Source organism: Pristis pectinata, chromosome 5 (assembly GCF_009764475.1).
Source record: "Pristis pectinata isolate sPriPec2 chromosome 5, sPriPec2.1.pri, whole genome shotgun sequence".
Lineage (NCBI taxonomy): Eukaryota > Metazoa > Chordata > Chondrichthyes > Rhinopristiformes > Pristidae > Pristis > Pristis pectinata.
In genome coordinates, this window is record NC_067409.1 from 106,557,729 (window position 1) to 106,582,443 (window position 24,715).

At 39.6% G+C, this 24,715-nt stretch overlaps 2 long non-coding RNA genes across 2 annotated transcripts in view; one reads left to right on the forward strand and one right to left on the reverse strand.

The window, feature by feature from the left end:
* Positions 1–3,857: 3,857 nt before the first annotated feature.
* Positions 3,858–21,414, forward strand: LOC127570860 (uncharacterized). Its single transcript, XR_007956411.1, has 4 exons — positions 3,858–3,941; positions 4,480–4,601; positions 17,354–17,483; positions 21,306–21,414. It is a non-coding gene; the product is annotated as an uncharacterized LOC127570860 (long non-coding RNA).
* The window catches only part of LOC127570861 (uncharacterized), a 33,213-nt gene continuing 29,907 nt past the window's right edge, over positions 21,410–24,715 (reverse strand). The window contains exon 3 of the long non-coding RNA XR_007956412.1: positions 21,410–21,544. This is a non-coding gene — a long non-coding RNA (uncharacterized LOC127570861). The remainder of the gene's footprint in view (positions 21,545–24,715) is intronic.

Below are 24,715 nucleotides of genomic sequence, written 5' to 3' on the forward strand. Positions count from 1 at the left end.
CGTACGCATACTGCAGCTCGACTGCCGAGTTTTGGGTGATGGTTGTTACTCATGAACCATATATTAATTCCTCAAGTGTTAGCCATTGCTTTTTTACTGTCATGCCAGCTCATATAGCTTGCTTTAGGACCCTTGATTTCAGACAAAATTAAATCACCTTCAATTTTTACATAAAATTCTACCATATTGTGGTCCACTGTTCCCCAACAGCCCCTTAAGTAGCAGATCACCAACTTATTCTTTCTCATTACACAATACCAGATCAAAAAAAACCTTTTTCTCATTGATTCATCAACATCCTGATCTAGGGAACCGTTTCATGGAATCATCCTCCAAACAGTGACTGTTAATTTGATTTGCCCAGTCTATATGTCAATGGAAGACCACATAATTATGGTATTACCTTAGTTATGTGTGCCTTCAATTTCCTGATTTATATAGTGCCCCAATTGAAACTACTTCTTGGCTGCCTATATACATGTTTCTTAACTCCGTCCAAACCAATTCTACCTCTCTGCTGGGAGTTCTCTGCCACTAAGATCCTTCCTCTCAACTGCTTTTATTTAATTCTTTTATATCAGGGCGATCCCATTTTGCTTATCCCATCTAAAAGTTACATACCTTGGCATGCTCAAGTCGCAACCTTGGCCACCTTTTTCCTTTTTAGGAGAGGCAACAGATTGTAATTTATGGATAAATAAAAGGATTGCTTAGTTACACCTGGGGTAACTCCCAAAGCCATAAATGGCACCCATTTTCAGCATTATGAACAAGGTAGCACTTTATTTGCTGTGTCAGGTTTAATTATGTATTCGGATGAACCAAACAGTTTGCTTTATAGTAACAGAGACTGTGTTATATATAATGCCATCAGTAATTTCCTGGAACATGATTGGCTGCAGGGTGTTCATAAATAGGCCACATATCACACCTCATCAAATGGTATGAATTTCTCTTTTTAAAAACGTACTGATCTAAGCCTCAGTGCCATAAGCTGATGGATTACAGGAATCATTCAATAATTCAACATGTGCCGAAGTTTCCTGGTAGCAAAATTCCCTTTTAAGCGCATGGGTTTCTCCCATGTAACAAATGGAAATTTTTGGAAATTGTGTGAAACTGTTCTATACTAAGCATTCTAAATGTCGCCTGTGCTGACACTACAACTGTCTCAATTATAAGATAAGATTTCTTTATTAGTCACATGTACATCGAAACACACAGTGAAATGCATCTTTTGCATAGAGTGTTCTGGGGGCAGCCCGCAAGTGTCGCCACGTTTCCGGCGCCAACATAGCATGCCCACGGCTCCTAACCCGTACGTCTTTGGAACGTGGGAGGAAACCGGAGCACCCGGAGGAAACCCACGCACACACGGGGCGAATGTACAAGCTCCTTACAGACAGCAGTCGGAATTGAACCCGGGTCACTGGCACTGTAATAGTGTTACGCTAACCGCTACACCACTGTGCCTGGGGTTCATTGATTTCATTTAATCGATTATTACGGATGTTTTTAAGTGACCTTAGGGACCTGATGACCTCTCGTGAGATGAGTTACAAACCCTCCCTGTCCACTCAGAGTTCTTAAAGAATGGAGGGAATGTTTACCACATTAAAGGCGTCATAGAAATAAAGTTGTTGTTGTGATTACTTCCTTGCTGCTGTGTTTGAACAGACGGGTACTTAAGTCCAATGGCTTTGAAATTCCATCACATATGCTTGGTATTTTAGCCCTGAGCTAGGAATTTTGTCTACGGTTCATTTGCACTCTATCTCCATCACAGCCAGTAGCCTCAATAAATTTACACACTGTTTGGCAGTTTAGATCACAAATCCTGTGTGATGTGGGAAATAAGGTGCTGTGAACACTTGGAAGTTAGAGTACAAACTTTAAAATGGCAAGTCAATCTGACGATCGCAGAGTGAGCTTAGGCAATGAAAAGTAAGACTCTGACTTCACTGCGTTGACTCCTAGAATGGACAGTACGGCTGGAAAAGTCACTCAAAGCTGGGAGCAGGATGTTACAAAAGCCAGAGCAGAACAAACACAATTTTAATTAAGCTAGTCTACAAAACTTCCTGGATGCGATGCAGGTAGGGCGACATATTGCACGGGAAGGACTTGCAGATAAAGTCGGACAGGCTGAGGGGGAGAGCCCACCTCTGTCAACCCCCCCCCCCCCCCCCGCCTCCTCCAAAAGTGCAGATTTGCACTAACGAAAATTCAACAGCCTGACAAGGCTGGCAAGTTATCATGTACTTTGGAATCCAGAGTATAAACATAACATTTATCAATTAAATTACTCTTCAGATTTCCAGAGGAAGGTACGTAAAAACACTAATCTTCAATGTGATACTGTTGAAGCTTACAGTACTTGTGGTGTTCAATGGTCAAGCCACAAAATCGGTAACTAGCAACAATCTGCAAGATAAGTAAGCACAATGATCAGCAAAAATACACTTCTTTGTATGATGTTTCTTTATCGCTATTGCAGCATCAAACCGTTTGAGGTATCTCTTCCAATGAATGAAACAATAGGCTTTGATATAACCATTCCTATCCTTTTTCACTTTGATATCTTTGCTCACCATTGTTCCAACAGAAACAGTCCAAAATAAAAGTTGCATGTTGCCCACTGGCTTGTAAGTGTTGTAACAGAGTTAATTAAAGACATTTAAGAAGAAACAATAAGCACATGTTGTGGCCACATTTTGTTTTGCAGCGTTATCTGACTCTTCCTTAATAATGGACTAGCAATAACCGGAGAGATTCATTGCCTGATGACTGAATTCACCTTACTGTAAGCAGGCAGCTCTTCCAGTCAGCCTTCAGAGACAAGAGTGGATATTGCATGGGTCGGAGTAGCTTGTTTAATTTAAACATCATAAAAATCATTACAGGATATACAGAAGTCATTAAAACTTGAAATTTATTTTCCTCAGGCCAGTCACATGGATGTCTGCAAAATTAATGCAGAGACAGACAAATATCAGTGTCACCTCATTCTGTAGACATCTGGTGGACACGGTGGTGGGTGGGGGAGGTGCTGGGAGGAGGTTGGAACTGCTCTGAAGGCTATGTGCAACAGCATGGTGAATATCATTCAAAAATAAGTGTTTACCATTCCAGTGTACACTGAGGCCAGGGCACTTTTTCCTCAGAAGTAGAGAGGTGAGGGGAGTGACTAGCTAATCTCCTCAATCTATATTATGCATTTCTCTGAAAACTCAGAGAATTTAGACTGCATGTTATACTGGTAGAATGGGTAATAGCAATGCACCAGGCTGTTGTGGGTACTTCACGATTTGGATGAGCATCCGAGTTTCCTTCCTGAATTTGAGGCAAAACTGATGCCAAATACAATTTTCCCCTGAGAGCGGTTTATCTGCACGTACCATTGATCAGTCACAGTCCCTCAGTTACGCAAAGAGAGCCAGGACTTGCATGGCATCCTGGGAACACAATGGAGCTAATTTGATTGATCAGAATGTAAAATCCTGCATCTAATTTTTAGTTCAGCTCTTTGAACAAAGACAACTAGTCAAGATGCTGGAAAAGAATTCAGTAAACAGACGTGCGGTCGATCAATTAATAAATTGCAAAGTTTAATAACTGTTATCCCTCTCAAGGTTCAGAAGGAAAACAGTTTCTTCACATAATAACTGGGCTGTAATTCGGAGCGTTGTTTGCAGACATTGTTGCCATGGTGAAGCGTCTTGCAAGTCGCAAAATTGAAAAATGAGAACAGAGAGCACTGTTGAAACCCATAATAATATCACTTAGTCACTTAATCTTTTTAAAACCAAACTGCTTTAAAACTTTATATTCAGAATCTGGACAAATTAACAGCTGATGCCAAACCCAGGAGTCCCATCGGAATCATAACAGTTAGCCCTGTTGTAGGATAAACTGTATGTGAGTGGGCTATGAAATTGCAGGTGAATTTTATTGCAGATAAAAAGGAAAAATAATGGGTGATACACATGCTGTCAGGATGATTTTTGAACAGCTAAGGCTGAAATAGAAATTGACCTAGAAGATGCGGCATTCAATATGTCCAACCGTTTGACAAAACCAGACATTTCACTATGTAGAAGTGTCACACTGAATGGTGTCCCAGTCAGACCATACATTGACCCTGATTTTGATCACCCAGAAAAACACCAAGGCAATTGCTAGAGCACTGGAGACAATGCATAGAAGAGCCACAAGAATGCTCCCGAGAGTCAGGGATCTGAAGTATGAGGAAAGATGAGATAGACTTGGATTTTTATTTCAGAAAGGAAACATCTGAAAAGTGATTTCATTGGGTCATATAAAATAAGAAAAAAAGTGAATCCAGAACATTACTCCCTGTACAACAGTGGAAGCAGGATAGAGGTCACAGGTTTGAACTAGTGGAAGGTAAATTTCAGAACTGAAATCAGGTGGTGTTCTCCCCACATGGAGTGATTAACACTTGGAATTAATTTCCAGGCAGGCTGACAAAAGCACTGAAATCATTTAAAAAACATCTGGACGCAACAATTGCTGGAGTGGAGTGTGGTAATGTGGTTCTGGAACGATGACTTAAGACGGACTGAATGCTTTCCTCATCTGTAAGTATCCTGTGGACTTGTGATCTATATCTTAGAAAGAAAAACAGCACAAATCTGTGCTGTCAATGTAATCTGATTACAAACTTGCATCATTGGAGCAGAGTAAATAATAATGAGAATATTGTATACCCTCCTTTCATTGTATCTTTCTCAAAGCTCTTATTTTTACAGAATAAAAGTCATTATTTGCACTTAAATTTGAAAATATATCTTTATTGTATTGCCAACCATGTGGTTTAAGATTTAAGTGGTTTTCCCTTCACATTTAACATTTCTATAAAATCACCTTGAAATGCCACAATTAGTGAGCTCTGCTTCATCATTGAATAATTCAGTGGATTGACATCTCTTTGGGTCTGTGAATATACTGATTCTAAAGAAGTTTATTATTTTATGTAATTAACACCATGTGACATGCAAGAGGCTGGCATGAAAATACCACAAAGGATTTAACTCTAACCATCTTTTCTGCAAAACTGTGATTAGTTTCTGCAATATGTTGAAAATTGAATGCTGTGCTACTTTTGGCTCCTATTTTTGAGTGTTTTCTTTCAGAGTAGGTCTCTATTTTGTTCCCAGTTTATCCACATAAATAACCACAACACAAATTTGAGATTTTATACAAATTCCTCAGTGCAGCAAGGTAAAGCTTTCTCTTTTCAATTCACTCCCTTAAAAGCATACAGAATCCCCAGCCACAGTCTATCCTTTTTCATAGTTCAGTGAGTATAGTGATAGGCCTCTTGTGTTGAACTTTGAACTTATCAGAGCCAGACATCAACAGGACAGGGTCTGCTGGGACCACACATAAGCAGTAGAGGAGCACACTTTGTACTCTGTGATTATTCCAATGTCAGAGTTCACTCAATCAAACCACTTTGCTGAAAGCATCTTCGTGATTGGAGGCCTCAGCAGAGGGGGTCTGTTTGCACTGAAATGCGGTTCCACTTAAGAGGTTAGGCAATTATATTTTAAATGCTTTAACTGTAAGAATGTTAAAATGGATACCAACTCACCTAATGTTAACTGATACATATCCCAAGTGCTGATGTATCAGCATGAATATGCAGAATGATGTTAACTGCAATGATGTTTTAATTTATCTTTTCTTTATCTTTCAGGAAGTATTGTGAAAAACCATGTGTGTTTTATTTTAATTTGACCTGCAATTTTTGCAACAACTTTAAACTAAACCTAAGCGTTCTTAATCTGTCTCAGTATTTTTAAGATATTCTGACTTTTCCCCTGTGTCCAAGTTACTTTTTTACCAAATTTTGTTTTTTAATGAATTTTGCATCATTGTAGCAGTTTAGAAATAATTGTTCCCTTTCGATGGGTGCAATGGCTGTGAGCAGAAATCCTGTATTGTAAAGTCATTCAGTAATGTCCCTTCTGCTGACTGTCGAGAACAAATATCAGTGAGGACTGTTAACACAAGCTGCTCAGACAATGTAACAGCACTATAAATCAGATCAGGCTAACTGTCCAATCAGGAATTGTGACTTATTGCGTTAGAATGCACTATACAAAGGTGTAGGTAATGTGAAACTATTGTCATTTGCAATAACTCCAGCAATAAGCTCTTAGTTGAAAAATCCACAAACTATGTTATAATTAGACTGCTTGAAGAAGTGCACAAAGAAATCTTAAACAGGAGAAATAGTGCACCACCAAAAGAAATTAAAAATCTGACCATTTAGTTATTTTCGTTGGAAAGCTAATATGCAAAAAAAAAGACACTCGGATTATTTCCAAGGCATTAATGCCATTGAGATATTGTACGGGATGTTAAAACCTCAAAAAGCAACTTTTATAACCAGCATTTGAACCTTGAAGTTTGAGAACTGTCGAGAAAGTATTCCCAGCTATAAATTATTTTTAACAGAATGCACTGTGTAGCTGGGGAAAGCAATTTTCTTTCATGCCTTCTGCCCCTCGGACAATAATTGCCATGGAGGACTGCTGTAGTCAAAATGTTCTGCCAAGTTGAAAAGAATGGCTGCATAAATGGGGAGATGATTGCTGAGTTTCAAAACTGACCATCACAATTGATGACTGGAAAATAACTCTAGTCAGTAGATTACTCATCAAAAGAAATTAATATGTTCATATTTTCTCACATAGAAGGAGGCCATTCGGTCCATTGAGTCTATGCTGGTCTATGAGTCTATTGCCAATCCCATTCCTCTACTTATTTTCCTGTAACCTATAATTCCTTCCCCTTCAGTGGGTAAGTTACGATTACTTTATAAGACATCTATCCTATTTTCTCAGGTCTATCCTTTACAGTGAATCCTCTGTACCAGAAGGTTCAAGGAAAATATTTGGACTTATAATTGCCAGAAGGGAATTTCACCTGTTGGCAGTGAAAATTAAGAATTTAGATGTGACTGTTTTTAAGTGGATGGAAAATTTTGTGCATACAGGCTTGCCTTAATTTCCAACATGCACAATGTCAGAAACCGCTCTCTATTTGCTAGCATAAGTAAATAGAAGAGCCACAGATGGCAACTTGCTCAGTTGCTGTGTGTGAAACAGGCTAAACCTGCAGTCTCTTCACAGTAGAACCATTTTACACACCATCTTTTTACAATCTGCTAATGGATCTTGCTTCTTGTTCACATCCGGGAACAAAATACATCTTTAATTATAAAGATGTTATTTAAATGGCTGCACTTATCTTTTGAATCAGCTCATCTTTCAAAAATACTGAAAACTTTTTCTCATACCTTATTTGAACGTGATTGAATGTATATGGTTATTGTACAATCGATGTTGTCAATGTGACCTCTCAACTAAACGAACTCTGAACCAAAACATTTTCACCCAGCACATGATCTAGTAAATTAAACCAAGTAATTTCTGGAAAATTGTCTAACATATGTCCTATTGGTGCTTAAACTGTGCTGTGATTAGTCTGGGTGTGTTGAGTGGTGGGGTGGGTTTATGTGCTCTCTCTTTGAAATATATTTAATAACATGATCACAGATGCTTTTCAGCAGCAAGTCAACAATTTGATTAGACTCACAATACCATACATGGCAATGATCTATGGGTGGGTCAGAGGATCACTGGGGACCTCCCATACTCTGCCTCAAACCCCAATGTTACCATACATGGCAATGATATTTTCGTAACATCCTGACTAATATATCTTTTGCCTAGTGCAATATTTTCATTTGAAAATTTTGTACTTGGTGTTTAAAAAAAATAAGCAAAGCATTTTGGAGAAATTAACAGACTGCTTCATTAAACAATCCCATGAGCAGTGTTTTTGAAGAGTCTAACTGTATATCAAACAGCATTTGGCTTTGCTGGGATCCATGTGCCTGTCTGTAATGTTCTGCCAGAACTGAGTGCTCCTCAGTCAACCTTTGTGCTGGCATTTGTCACCAGTTCATCAAACCAATCTCCCACTTCAGTTATTTGTTGAATTGCATTTCAGAGAATTTCTGTTTTAAATCATATGATATTTGCTCACTGTTCCATTTATCTTTCTTTATCAATACTGGGGGGGGGGGAGTTTAATCCAGGTGATCAGGTGGGTTTTGGTGGGGGGTGGGGAGGTGGCAGGGAATAAAACTGCAAAGAAAGCAATGCCTGAAACTTAATGCAAACCCAACAGCTTTGTGATTTGCCCCACGTGTGTCAGATTGTAATCAGGAAACCCATAAAGGAGAGGTGGGTTGACAAGTGATATGTTACTATTGTTCTTTGAGGCTAATCTTCACAGAAATTTGTGAATTTAACGCAGAGCACATGAGCTTCCTGAGACTCACCAGTGAATCCGTCACCAGAACACAGTGGTATTGAGGGCCGTGGAATTAATAATCAGATCTAACCATCAATACCGCAGCCTCCAAGCAGCCAGCAGCCCCAGTGACTCTGTGAAAGACTTTCTTCACAGGAGTTGTGTTGATTCTTTATTTAAGAAAGTTTGCAGGAACACTTGATAGGATTTGTGTTAATTGAGTTGACTAAACTTTGTTCAGTCTGAACATTTTGGTATCTGCCTGCTTACTTCTTGGAGTTAGTGGCTCTGCATGGGATATTACAATGTGTTCTCCTCAGGTAATACTGTGGGACCCAGAGGAGGAGATGCAACCCAGAAGCCTCAGGAAGAATAGCAGGCTGCTCAACATCTACAGCAGTACACAAGGGAGGGGATGCAGAGAGGTCCAATTCATAGTTGTTACACACAGGGGATCAGTTTTCTTGGCATCGATGAATGGGGGAAGCAGGCTGTCACAACAGATTGTGGAAGGTCTTTGTAACGTGTTAGACGAAGAACTGCTGCCTGCTGGATCCGGTGAATATGCTCTACCACTTCCTTATAATGGATACCGTTCTTAGCTTCTGTACCTTAGGATCCTTCCAGTCCTCTGCCAGCGATGTGCAGGATTTCATGGTTGACCAGTCATATGTACATCAGCTGGCTGATACCTTATTCTTAACCTTACCTTAACTCCACCACAATGAAACCAGCCAGAATGAGCAAGCGCACGGGTTTGTGGTTCAGACTGGCTTTCCACAGCTCTAACCTTCAACGGACTGAAGGAGTGTGGTTTCAAGATCACCCTGGAATGTTCATTCATTGGCTACACTTCCAAACCATTAACTTTCCAGAGTCGAGTCATCACAAGAGGATCTTTGTCCAAGTGAGCACAAAGTTTTGGGGTAGTTACAATGATTCTTTCATCCTGTGGCATCCCTTTTTTTCCCCAACACATTCACACCTCCAAGAAGACCTAGAGACTGTCTGCGGCCAAAGGAACAAACTGAAAGTGTGTCTGTGACCTTATCTTCCAAGCACAGGAGAACCATAAGCAAGGCAATCCAGAAATGGTGTCAAGCAATCAGTAAGAATATTAGAAATGTATATTGGGTGCACTTACTGCTCTGAAAATCGACCAGCCGTAATCTCAAGAACAGAGGTGGTGCACAATATTGTACGATGCTTCACACAAGCAGTAGCGGGAGAACAAGAGGAGGAAGATGCTTATGCAGGCAGTGTCCAAAAAGCAGCACAAAGAAGGTCAGGAACATCTCCATGACTGCAAGTCGCATTCAGCCTCCAAGAATATAACCCCTTGTTGCTTTTCACTCTTCTGCCAATCCAGATCAGTCCCACAAGTATCAATGCCAGTCTTGACTACTCACTATTGATTACGACCTGTCCATAATTACTCCATTGCAACGTTCAACGAATATAACTGCTGCAGACCAGAAAGCCATGCCTAATATTAATTTTACGCAAACCCAAGAACTTATGGATAACAAAGCTTTCCACTGCTGTTCCTGCCTCCACTACCTGCTCTCACTTGCTTGTGAAGTGTGAGTCATCAGGTGAAAACCTTACCAAGACGTACTGGGTTGGTGTACAGTAGACAGGAGCTGTATCCCGGTACACTAACAGAGCAAGTAACCCTCTCTGTGGAAGAGTCATTGTCATTCTTCTGCACACCACAACCTGCTGTTGAATCCTATGGCTACCTCCATCAAATCATTCTTGGTGCTGGCTGCAGACTTCATCCTAGCAGGGAACACAATACCCCTGCTCACCATGACATCCAGCCAGGCTTCGGTGATTCTGGGGGTTTCCTTGCTGAGTCCATCAAATGTAATGCTCACAATGTGTCTTTAAATAGTGGAATGACAATTGTGCATATCCCCATCATACCCCCTCAGCCTAATTGGTTGGGAAATCCAGAAGTGATCCATCCGCCCCACAGTTCAATTAAAGCACACAGCCCCCCATTTCTCCGTCATTCATGTGGCTATCTAAGAGTCTCTTACATGTCCTTAAAGTATCTTCCCCCACAACCTCTGCTGGGAGTGTGTTCCACACACCCACCACTCTCTGCATAAAAAACTTACCCCTGACATCCCCCTTATATGTTCGTCCAGTCACCTTCCCTTTGCTCATAAGAGCCTTGTGACTGTCTCTGCATCAGTGACTGCAGTGCTGCATCTGAATCAGAAAGTTATTGGATCAAGGCTAACTCCAGACTTGTCTCCATACATTCTGAGCTGACATTTCTATGTAGTTAACTCTGCCTAGTGTCATGTGGACATAAAGATACCAAGATGCTTTTTGAAAGGGATCTTCTACAGCTACTCATATCATCCACTTGCTATAATTCTTTCATTTCATCAAATATTCACCAGAACACTATCCGTAATTAAACTAATGGAATCGTTACTCCATCCAGTCATTAATGAACACCTTGAAACATTTTAATATTGCCATTGCTATCTTGAAAACATCTTTTAAAATGTAAGGATGAAGTTGCATAAAGTCAAGTTTCTGTAAGTCAGATGATTTGCCATCCGGGGAGCCGCTGTACACAAGTGGGCCACCTCATCTCCCTACATAACAGTGACCCCACTTACAAAATGCTTCTCATAGCAGTGAAGCATGTATACCCCAAGACTGTGAACAGTGGTATCTAAATCCAAATTCTTCCTTGATGTGCAGTCACCAAAGGACCTCAGCTGTGCTGAAAATGTATTCATAATTGTGGTGAGTTTGCAATTCAGCTACATTCTCTTTGAATGAAGTCACAATATCACTGTTATTGTGTAAAGCATTACAATAATCTCTGCTATTTGTGTTGTTCTATTTATCACTTTAACTTTGCCAATAACATAACTTACTGGAAACCACACTTCTACAATATTTGCATAACATCAGTACTTAATCGATGTTGCTCAGTCATGCTGTGAATTTTTTTTATGTATTCATTCAAGGGATGTGGACTGAGCCAACATTGAACTACCCATCCTTAGTTAAGGGCAAGAAGATGGTGACAAGCTGCCTTCTAGAACTGCTGCGGTCCTTGAGGTGTGGGTATCCCACAATGCTGTTGGAGAGAGTGTTGCAGAATTTTGACTCAATGATGGTGAAAGAACAGCGATATATTTCCAGGTCAGGATGGTGTGTGGCTTGGAGAGCAACTTCCAAGGGGTGGTGTTCCCTGTGCTTTCGCTAACCTTATCGTTCTGGTTGGTAGAGGTGGTGGGTTTGGAAGGTGCTGTCTAAGGATTCTTGGTGAGTTGCCACGGTGCATCCTGTAGATGGTACAAACTGCTGCTACTGTGCGTCGATGGTGGAGTGCGTGAGTGGTTGCGGAACCTTTGCTGTTTCTATTGAAGTGAAAACCTGATGAGATACATGTATCGTTAACAGGTGAATTTCAATGTAAAACATCTTGTGGAGACTGAAAATATTACTGGTAGCCATGTCAGGGAGCCATATGGTTGTATTGGCGGCTTAGCTCTCCATTTAGCAGGCATTACAATCCTGTTAGGAGTATTAGATAGACACAGTATTTACATCCGAGATATCAATCTTTCTGTCTAACCTGAATTTGGTAAGACAGAAACATTGAAGTCCATTATTACCATCAATCGCTTCTTAAGGGTTTTAACTTTTCAGTTACAGTTGGTGTGTTTTCACTTTTCTATGAAATACATTGATATTTAACCAGCTTCATCCCCCTTGACTCCAATCTGACATCACATCATTGTGATATCACAAAGCAGTCTTAGTTTGTGTACTCTATGTATAAAAAATATGGTTTGGTCTTTTAATATGAAGCCTGAGCCTTCTGATTGACTGGCAGTCCCACTTTCACAACAGTTTGAAGAGATTCTGTATGGTTTGTGGATACCACTTCATTAAAGTACCTCTTACCACAGCAATTACGCACAACTGTTCCCAGCACTCACACCCCTTCCCCACTACTGACCACCTCCACGCAACCATGCAGATCATTCCATGTGGTGAGAGAATAGGAGCACTTACTACACACATTCCAAAACTGTACAAGTGATTTTTCACGTTCTTGGCCTCCCCACTGAATCTGGAAGCATTCTTGAGTGATGTCCTGTGTCCCCTTCCACTCATGCTGATGATCATGGTGGTAGGAAGAAGATTAATGAAGAAAGAAATATTTTCACCGAGCTAGTTCATCATAATAAGTGGCAGGGACGGATGGCTGGCTGTACTATAGCAGACAACTGGGATCTTAGCCTTCTGCTGACCTCCCTATCGTCAATTTCCCAGTGTAGTATAACTTGTCCTGCATTATTACTGTTCAATTGGTTGAACACCACTCATTCAAACTCAATTGAAGACGGTCAGGCCCAATTGACGAAAAACTTGCATGACATTCTGACATATGATTGGATGTAAACAAAGCAGCTGCTACAAAAGTCAGCAGCACAGGGCTCTCTGTTATTGTTTGAGTCCCGACAACAATTTCTGAAAGCTATAAATGAGCAGAAAAATATGCACATTGGGAGTCTTAGACAACATGGGCACTTATGATTGAACAACAGTGATATATCTACAGGATCATCAATCAGGATGTCATGCTTAACTCTTTTGTACAGTGTAAACAGTTGTTCATTATTGTTTAAGCTAATAACACATTTCAGCTAGCCACTTATACAATGCAAATAAACTGAGTAAGGAGGATTATTTCAGTGTGAATTTGTAATTTAAATCTAAGAATGTCTATAGTCAATATTAAGTGAATATCTAAAGTTTTCATTTTTTATTTGCCAAGGCATGCATCCACTTATTAAGTTGTGTACCACATCCACTTGCAGAGGATAGTCATCTGAATAGGTCCGGGAGACATCCACAAATGTGGTATCACCACCACTAATTTCTTGACTTTATAAATTCTTTAGCTGCAATGAGCACATGAAATCTTCTGAGAGCTAGTCAAATATTATTGATGCTTGCAGAAGATTTGCAACAAAACTTTGTTTCGCTGACGATTTTAGCTTTTATTAAAACAGAAGAAATTTTGTTTGCCTTCATGGTTTTCCCTAACCATAGCTTGATGAATAACACCTGTAAAATCACTTTCTTTTCCTCAGAGTTCATACTTTGACTTTGAAATACAGTCAAACATGCCAAAAAGAAGTTTCAGGTTATCTCTGTGGAGACTGTTGAGGACAGAGTAGATCCAGAGCAGGAAATCTCATTATTATATGAATGAAATAACGTACAAGTTATAATATTAGAAACATTTCACTTAGAAACTGAAGATGCCTACAGTTCTTGAAGTGGATCTTGAAGTTTAAATTAAGTAATTTTAATTTTTAGGCAGCGTTGGGAAGGCTACTGCAATCTGAACTAATAGATTACTATCAGTTGTGTCAGGATTGTACCCTGCACCAATTTGCAATTAGTGCCACTTTTAGTTAACCAGTGAAAGAACAATGGTGAGCAGGATAGAACGGGACTAGAACCCACCTCAACATTATTTTTTCCAATCAACATTTAAGAAGAATTACATTTTAACAAATGTTAAAAGGTGAATCAGAATCCTTTCCAATCGAACGATCACACTGGAATGGAAATATTAGAGTTTAGTTAGTTGGTGTTAGGAGGAATGTATAATGTATCTTTAATTGAAAAATTATGATGAACCAACAGTTGCACTGCCAAATATCACCACAGTTGAGAAGAAGGTTTGAGGTAAATCAGGAAGTAATTACTAACTAAGTTACTATTCTAAAATCTGCAGAATATAGGGGGAAGGAAAAAAATGACAAAGGAAAAGCATCAACAAGGAATTTTAGAAGTTTCAGGAATTTAATTAGAAACAGTAATCGAGGAATTTCCTGTTGTTTTTACTGGAAGTTTCAAGGATGAAAGAATTAACAAGTTTGATCCAGGCCATCTATCCATTACAGAAAAATAGTTCAAATGTGAAGACTCACATTAAAAACTGGAAACCCAGCTGGAGAAAGACCTCAGGGGCAAGAAAAATCAGTCAAAAGCTAATGGCTTTATAGAGGCGGCTATTGAGGTAGATAGTTCAAATCTAGTTGATGGACTATTAGCCTTTAACTGGCCCAGTAAATACTTACCCTCTGTTTAGAGTGGGAGTGTAATTGCATTTGAGTATTTTTGACAGCGCAGTGGTCTATTTAAATAGGGAAGTTGTTGCCTGATAAACATTATTCACTGGGAGAGCAAAATGTGATATTCAGTTCATTGTGTACAATTTTCCATCCAGGTATTTAAATTTATGTGAAGTTACAAACATAATTTAACCTCATGTGCTCCCAGTAAAAGAATCTGCACATCAACAGCTCAGAAGAAATGTCTAGCATTTGAAGAAGGCAGAGAGTAAGTGCTCCATTTGTCAGCTTTTCAGCTGATCAATATACTACCATGGTGAAAGAAATAATTCAGTCCTGAACATCAGAAATTAGGCAATTCAGGTTCAAAATAAAACAGGAATCGCACCAGCTGCCAAAATTAGTTCCCATGAGCTGGGTTGAATTATTGACTATTTTTCCAATATCTTAGATTGAGACTGAGATTGTAATCAAGACCAGTGGAGTGTCATATGTTCCTATTGCCTGAGTATACACAGAATCATCCCATGACATCCTTTGGCATCCTCAGAGATCAAAACATTTCTCGTGTTTTGCTCTGTCAAACTCTATGATTCTGAGTACATATTCAGGAAAGGAGAAAGATCCAAGAAATTATATTCATGCAATTGCCTAGATTAAATCAGTTTGAAAAATGAAAATAAGTTTATCACTGTGGTTACCAGACATGTTGAATAATGAAGAATTTGTATAAAGTCACTCCAATTGACACAGAAATCTTTGTATGCACAGCACAAAAAATGCATATATACATGAAACCTTTAACAAGTGTCCATCATCCATGGAACAATTGAAATACAATTGAGCTAAAACTTAACAAACTATAACAGGAAGTGTGAATAGGCAGTAAAATTAAATAAGTGGGTAACGCCGTCACTATGTTATATTTGGAACTCAGACGTGTTTGAAATCTGATCTTCACCATGAAGCATATTTAGGGCACTTTAACTATAAAAAGACACCATCACAATGCAAAAAAAAAATTATTTTAGGATAAGTTTCATATCAGTAAACTTAGATGCATGTCAATACGACCTTGGAATAATACCTATGTTGAATTAGTCCGCAACGCCGACCAAATCCTTTCACACCGACCCAAGTTTTAGACCTGATTAAGTGGTAACATTTTTGCCTCTTAGTCACAAGGTTGTGGTATGGGTCCAAGCTGTACTCCAGAGACTTGAGCAGAAAAAAATCCATCTGCTCCTCTGCTATATTGAGGGAGTCCTGCATTGTCAAAAGTGCCACATTATTAATAGAATCATTGAAAATTTGCCTGCCAGTCAGAAAAGAGTTTTTCAGCCTAATACCACTTCCCAGCACTCAGTCCATGGCCCTTCAGATCATGGCTCTTCAAGTTCACGGCCAAGTACTATTTAAATGTGATAAGGGTTTCTGCCTCAATTTCCACTACAATTTCCCACAATTAATTCCAGGCTCTTACCACCCACTGGGTGAAAAGAAATTTCCTCATTTCACCTCTAATCCTTCTGTCAATTACTTTAAATCTAATCCCACTGGTTTTGCCCCTCTGCTAAGGGAAACAGATCCTTCCTGTCCATTCTATCCAGGCCCTTAATATTTTTATACATCTGAATTAGGTTTCCTTTCAGCTTCCTGCGTTTCAAGGAAAACAATTCCATCTTATCACCACAGCTACAATTTTCCACTCCTTGCAATGTCTTTGTAAATCTCCTCTGCACCCTCTACAGTTTATCTCCATGTCAACAGTGACCTCACTCTGTCAGAGACACTCCCTTCGCCCTATCTATTGCTTCCCCACCTTCCACGAAAGTTAAAACTAATTTCCCTTCCCCCCAGGTCTGATGAAGGGGCTTCAACCTGAAATATTAACTCTATTTCTCTTTCCACAGATGCTACCTGACCCCTTGATTTTTAATGCGCTTTGTGTTTTTATTTCATATCCATTGGAGCTTAGAAGAGTGAGAGGGAACTTAATTGAAACATGCAAGATTCTGAGTGGTGTTGGCAAGATGAATGTGAAGAGAATGTCCCTTCTCGTGGGGGAGTCTAGTACTAAGGGTCACTGTTTAAAAATAAAGGGTCACCCATTTAAGACAGATACAAAGCAAAATATCTGCTCTCAGATGGTCATTGGAATCCTCTTCCTCAGAGGGTGGTAGAAGCAGAGTCTTTGAAAATTTTAACAGAGAGGTAAGTAAGATTCTTGATAACCAAGAGGGTGAAAGGTTACCGGGGTAGTCAAAAATGGGGAGTTGAGGTTACAGTCAGATCAGCCATGATCTCATTGAATGGCAAATGAGGCTTGAGTGGCTTATCCCTGCTCCTAATTTGTATTAAATTCCATGTACCATTTCGATGCCAAACTGACTGCATCATTTCTATCTTTCCTCCTCATTGTCAACCATACAGTCAGTTATTTGTATCATTTACAAACATGTTTATCATCCCCCCTATATTTAAGTCTAAATCATTGAAATATATGTCATGAGTCCTGTGGAAACTCACCAGTAATGTAAGAACATAAGAAATAGAAGCAAGAGTAGGCCACTCAGCCCACCGTGCCTTCTTTGCAATTCAGTAAAGTCATGGCTGACCTCTTACCTCAGTACCGCCATCCTGTACTTACCCCATGTCCCTTTGATACTCTAAAAATTCAAGAATCCATTAATTCCTGTCTTGAATATACTCAGTGACTAATTCTCCACAGCCCTCTTTTGCAGAGAATTCAAAAAATTCTGCACAGTTTGGATAGAGAGGGTTTATCATTGGTTAACCATTATCCTTTGCTTCCTCTCATTGGCAAATTTTGGATCTAATTTACTGCTCTCCCTTGGATCATATAGGTACCTTTTTGACCAGGCTGACAAATGGGACCTTAACAAAAGCCGTGCCACAGTCCACATAGGCTCCATTTTGACTGATTCGCCTTTTTACTACCTCAAAGAAGAACCCAGAATCTCTTACACAGCTAAGGTAACTAGATTTTCCCTTAATCATGCTGCCTGTCCCTGATTAACACCTCTTCTCTTCCCTTGGTTATTCTCTGTCTCATTATGTACCTTTAAAACATCGTCAGAATTTCTTTGGTTTTACTTGCCAATATTTCTTCACGCCCTCTCTTTGCACTTCTAATGTCTCATTTAATTTAGAGTCACAGGGATGTACAGCACCGAAATGGGCCCTTTGGCCCATCGTCTCCATGACAACCTTTTTACCCAGCTACACCAATCCCATTTGCCCACATTAGGACAGTATCTTTTAATGCCTTGCTTACTTAAGTGTCTGTCTAAATACCTTTTAAACATAGTGATTGTATTTGATCCTACCATCTCCTCTAGAAGCGCAATCCAGGATATTCATCCCTACACTTTCCATATTTTTCCAGGCCTACTTCAGTACTGAGGTCTCAGTATCTGACAAAAACTTCTCAGCTTTTTCTTAGCCTTTCTCATCTTATCCTCCAGGGTGCTCCAGATTTAGCAATCGCACCCTTCTTCTTTGTGGGAATATGTTTATCATGAACCTCTTGTTTGACCTTGTACCTTATTATCTACCTGCAATGCACTTCCCTGTAGCTGTGACATTTTACCCTGTACTACCTCAATGCACTGTGTAATGAATTGATCTGTACGAACAGCATGCAAGACAATTTTTTCACTGTACCTTGGTACAAGTGACGATAATAAACCAATACCAATACTCTTGAATCTCCTCTTTATCTACCTCTCATTGCTCTGACACTTGTTAACCTTGTTTCCAATTTGCTGAATCACTCCTCAGCCTAGAAAAATTTATAACCCTTGCAATTATCTTCCCTTGGTCCATCTCCTTAACTATGCTAAATCCAACAGAATTAAGATCGCAACCTCAGACGAGCTCCCTCACAAAAACTCCTTCCACTGCCCACTTTCATTCCCTTAAGCTAAATCCGCCCCCTGCCTCCCCATCTCCAATAGCTAGTTGTTAAACAGGGCCACTCTCTACTCTTTCAGGTGTGTGTTCTGATGTATATGTGACTAATAAAGATACCTTATCTTATCTAATAAATATCACACCACTATTGGTGGGGCCTTGGTCTGTGTCAACTGACTGCTGTGTTTCATACTCTGCGGCCATGACACACTTCAGATTTATTTCACTGGCTCTGAATCACTTTGGTACAAAGTGAAAGGTTGTATATAAATGCAAGTCTTTCTTTTCAAGTACCTCTCTCCACAAAAATGACATTCTGCCTGCTGCCTCAGCTAAAAAAAAAATCAATTGGAACATATGTTGAAAGGATCTAATATGAACAGGCCAGCTTCACTAATCTGCCAGTATGGATTTAATATCCCGAGACTGTTTTTCAATATTGGATCTTAAGACATGCTCATTAATGTCACAGCCAGGATTCTGTTTTCCTTCCTTCATTTCCTTTCTGTTTTTATTTAATTTCAGAATGCATGCCTGCTTCATTAATATTGTGCAGCCGTCCATCTTTATATGTGTGTGACACACATGTGGTATTTGAGTTCCAGTGGGAATACTGCTTATTGTACATAAGAGGTAAAGATTTGTACGTGGGCACAAAATTCCACAGATCCAGACCTCAGCAGGAACCAGGGAATTCCAGTGAAAATAATGCCAGCAATCTCAGACTCTCTGCTGATATACATACATGAGGTCAGAGGTTTCCATTAAACTCTGCTTTCTGGAGTCAGAAAAACTCAAGAAATTGAGCTGGCTGAAGTTGGCATTAATTACTGAATCAAACTGCTGAAAAAGAAAATAATATCAAGCTGTAAGTTGTAATTTGTAGAAGGGCTGGAAAACGCTGCTAAGAGACCCCTGCAATATATCATTAATCATTGTACAATATACTTAGAATGGAGATCAGGTTTTGTCCCTGTTTAAACAAGCAATCGCATTGCTCTCGGCACATTGTGGTTAAATGTCTGCCAATCAAAGAAAAAGCCCACAGGAAACTTTCCTGGGTATGTTTACAGAAAAGAAAGTTTCAAAGGATATGGATATAAACAGAGGAGATTAACAATAGAGTAGAGAGTTCCTGCATGCCAGAGTTCGGATTGCGAGAAGTCGGTTTATTTGTGTTCATTTGAGAGATAAACATCTGTGTGATTCACTGAAGGCAAATTGAAACATCAGAGATTCCATGCTGGTGCTTTTGTGGTAGTTTTCGTTAGCTCTTGTTCTGTTGTTTGTGCAGTCATAAATAAAACTTTTGGCTCACAGGCACAACTCTTCCCATGGCAACATGCAATGACTGACAGTCTGCAGTGGGATCCTTGCTCCTGTCAATAACAGAAGGAAACAAAAAAGTTCTATTCTTGAACCCCATAACACAGATGGCTTCCTCCATGAGCAATTTTTTTTGCAGGGAGGGGCAGTGTTGGTAAATATCATTGCTGGCACTCCTCTAGGATTTGATTTGCATGTCAAAAACAGGTGATCTGCTTTAATGTGATGTAGTGCCACCACGTGGTTACCAAATCTAAAACAGCAGCTATTCATGAAGAGTCTCTGGAGTCTTTGATCTGATGGATTTAATAACGAAGATAGCCAGAACACAGACAAGACATGAGTCACCATTTCCTACAAGCACATCATGCCTGTACTCTGATGACCATCTCTATACCCTCTCTCCTTCACGCAAAGTGCTGTGACATTGATGTCACCGAGAGTTAAAACTCCATGCTATACCTGTCTTGGGATCTGCTTGATGTCAGCACTTAACATCTGTCACTTTGATTATCAATACAGTTTTGTTTTGAATTGCAATATTATGGGTATAAAATCAACTGAGGATCAATGTTGGAAAAGATTAAAATTTCACAGCTCCCTAGAGCATATTCTCTTTGGAGATTTGATGGAAATATCCCCAAACTAAGAGAAACCAGCCTGGGGTTCCAGACAAACCAGTGGCAAGCAACCACTCTCCAGCTGCCTAAGCTGTTGAGTATTTACAGCATTTTCTGATTTCTAGCTGCAGCAAAAGTTTGCTCTTGTATTAAATATGTCAGGCTGAAAGTGCAGGCCTTTTCTCCACTGGGAATTCCCTCACCGTGGGGACTTCATTGACATCAGACTTATGCTCAGCACAAGTATCAGGTAACCAAGAGGCAGGTGTCAGGGCCATCTGGTCCAGGTTAGTTGTGGCCTGCAACCCCAAACTGGATTCAGAAGGTTTGCTTTTTGATTAATAATGTCAGATGCCTTTGAAAGCAACCAAACCAATTACTTTTACGAAGGGGCAATGTCACCAAAGCCTGACTGAATAACTAGACCAGACCTTCCAGAGTTATTACAGAAACCAGAACCTCCAACCCATCTGATGATGACCCACTGGTGGTGGTCTGTTATGCTAGGATTGCCCCCAAATACTTTGACTGGTTTTATATCATCAGTTATGGTGAGATGCAGATATTGTGTCTGAATAGTTTGAACAAAATACAGGACAAATAAAATTAGCTGAAGCTAAAAATGAAACAGTTGCAAAAAAAATCCTCTTGTTGCAAACAACCCAAAAGTCAAAAACATTGTAGGAATACAGGGGGGGAAAAAACACCAACAAAGGAATATATAATTTAGGGTCAATTATGGTCCAGTATCTTTTTGGTACAAAAAAATCAAAATAGTATTGCATCAGCACTGACAACTGATTTACAAAACACTCAAGAATAGTATGCAAAGTCCTTTATTCTACATACAGGCTTTGGTACTGTGTTCGTTTTAATATAGCCACCAATTCCTTTCAAAGTCAACACTCAAAGTCTGCTTTCTTTACCCTTCTATCAGCAGTGTCAATAAGATGTAGATCTGTGCCTGCAGCTCACCATGGGCAGCACAGCTCATCTGTGCTGAATCACCAAAGTGGAGCCAGTGAACCACAGCAGCACAATCGTCTCTCACCCCAGATGATACAGTTCCGGTGCAAAGGAAATAATTGTCAACACTTTGTCATGTTGTTGCTGTAAATGCCGAGCTGGATTGAATCCTGGGTTTATATTGTTGAATGTTTCTCTTTACAGTTGAACCTGAAATAAATACCGTATATAACATACCTAAGAACACAACAGAACCATTCTGCTGTCCTCTCATTGAAAGAATCTATTAAAACAGAATAAAATATTTGAGAATTTACAAGTACAGCACCATAACCAAATAATGAGATAGTTTTGCAAAGTATTCCAGTACAATAAACATTTGAGACATTTATTACTGTTACATGCATGCTGTTTTTAATTTTACTCATTTGCATTTCTGATTGAATCTGAAATAAGCAACATTTTATATATCCATTAAAGACTAAGGAAAAATAATTTTAATTGTATTAATGATTTATGTTTTATTAGTATTTGTTGCAAGTCTACATTAGTGTTTATTGAGCACGTGAACTTCAACTTTTAAGTTATAGCACTGATTATTAGGTTTTCCTTAACATTGTTAAAAAAAAATCACAAAGAATCAAACTTCTAACCTTGCCCTCTAGAAGTAGAGAGGACTGCTTCTTTGTTCACAGAGTGTCCTCTCTGCTTTCTCTTGTACCTTGATTTGAAAAAGGCTGATTTCCTGGCATAGTTTCACACACCAGTACCAAGCAGCAAAGAACTTTAATTTTGTACCTCAAAGACTCCACTTACAACCAACATCCTCCTCTCAGACCTCCTCCTTAATAAATCAAATTTCTGCCCATGCTTAGCGTTATGATATCAGTGTGAGAAATCTCAGCCAATGTTCAAGGGAATCCATTATCCAGCTTTTTAATTATATATCCAGCTTATTTTCTTCTCTTAAAACATTTATACTCTAAGACCCAATTGGTTGTTCACACTGATTTGACAATTTTCACTTTATGTACACCCCATAAGTCCAGGAGAGGCAAGTGCCACCGTAAGTCATCAACACACACACCTCCATCCTTTATAGGGAAATGCATTACCAAGATGACATATACTAAATGTGTTGTGATTGATTTGCAACAGACTGACAGCTTCATAATTGAAAGGTGGCAAGTACTTTCCCTATAATCCCTGCAAAGTTTTTAAAAAAAGCTTAGTGACACAACAACAATACCGGTGGCACTGAGAAAATAAGGAGTCACAAAACATTTCTAATCAGCTGCTCTCCATTTGGAAACAAGCCCCACACTATTTGACTGTGGAGCATAATCACAGCTCCCTATCCAGAGGTACATTCTCAGGTACTTTTCACCAACATTCTTTGGTACAATCTGTGCAGATTAAAATTGATCCACGGGACATTATTGAAAGAAAAATCATATTTCCACTGAGAAGAAAAAGTGAAAATGAAAGAGAACCATAGTTTAAATAAAAAGACCCAGATTGGACCTCACTTACAGTTACAACCTGATACATACAGTGAGGCAGTCAATATTCAGCAAGGGTAATAGGACAATGATTGCAGCTTATCTGTTGCAGCCATCTCACAGTGCGCTGTGAGTGTCTCAAGCTTGGGTTCCTGCACCTTTAAGACCTCTGTGAGGAGTCAGTTCCAGCTCTGCCACCTGGATGTAGCTGAGCCTTTTAGCAACCACTGGGAATGTGCCCCAGGCAAGCCCAACTGTTCCCCTATCACCCCTGTGGCATATTGAAACACAACAGGGTTTGTGGGATGAGTGACACATTCCTCTTCTGTCAGCCTCTGAAAGGACTTCATTTACAAGCCCTGGACTTGTGCTACTTGACTGACAGGTCGTGGAAAAAAAAGTCATTCAGTTCCATTAAGCTCAATAAATCCTGCAGAACAAAACACCTAAAAGAGGCTTAAAAAAAGGCCGCGGAGAGTGGGGGCATGAGCTCCAGGAAAAAAAAAGCAAATTCTTTTCAGGTTCAAAGACATTATTTCTCATTGCGTTCTGTCTATCAATTACACTGGCATTCCCAGAGGGTACATAGATCAGTTCTCATTGGTGTCATTCATGTGTCAATCAGGCTGGCATGAACACCAAAGGGCCTCATGTTGTGCTACGGAAACTGTCTGTCAGGCAATCAGCAGCTGCTATGACATCATCTGGGAACGCTTTAGCAAAAAAAAATGCCAAATCCCAGAACTCTAGTTGAGTCCGTGTTAATATTTTCCTTTAACCTGACCCTAACTTTTCAAAAAAATAAAACACGTTCCAAACTGTCTACAGGATGAAGATAAATAATTCCACATCAGGAGAATGTCTGCCACGACCTAAAGTAAATCATTACAAAAGTTAGCGTTTTAGGCTGTGCGCATGACAGTGTAGACACAGCATGTCAAGGGAGGGTTGAGAACAGACAATGTAGTCAGCTTTTATCATTCTGTTGAACTATCCATCTAATTAACATTTGCTGCATCTTCTCTGCTTGGAATGTGTTCTTTTTCCAGGACTTGCTGTAACCGGAGCTGGATGGTAATTGGCCTCAATCGAGAAAGAGGAGAATAAAATGCCCCTCACCCTCGGTTAGAATATAATGCAGCTAACCTAAAGTGGATATGCAGGCTTCCTCAAAGTATGGTAGTCATTGCAGCTCAAAACAAGTATTGCAAAAGGCTGTACAACTTCGCATGAGAAAGTGCTTCAATTTTTTTTAAATGATTAAGGTAGAAACACATGCCTGTGGTGCCGGATGGATCCGATCTCAAAACAAAGTGATAATCACTGTCATCAAATTGTAACTAAAATTAAGAATTTGTGAATTATTACTGTTCAAAGAACTGGTATGGCTAAAAGATTATCGCAGTATAGATCTAAGCTCCTTGTTGGAATTTATTGGTCAGTGTTGGATGTCTCATTCCATTAACATTGCCAAATGTCATATGATTATGACTGAACAATTGGCCATGAACCCAAGCACTCAAAGAAGGCTGAAGTTGTTTACCTGCCTTAAAGAGTTATATTTATCTGTTAAAGGGTGAAGGGACAAGGGACTCTGTATCTTCTTCCTGCACTCCTTCCCTGCCACCTCTGCACAATTATACAGAGGGCAAACAGCTTCCAGGCACACTTTTTTTCCTTGGCCATTCCCATTGGTAGGACATGAGGGTGATTCAGACTTTGTTTATCTTCCCTGCCCATTGAGGAAGAATATATCTTCCTTTGGTTTCTCTGCTGAGAACACTGCTACAGTTGGGAACTTGAGCTCAAAATCGTAAACACTTATTACCTTCACAAGGGAGCCCTCAACAACATATGCTTGAGATTGTACAGTTAACAA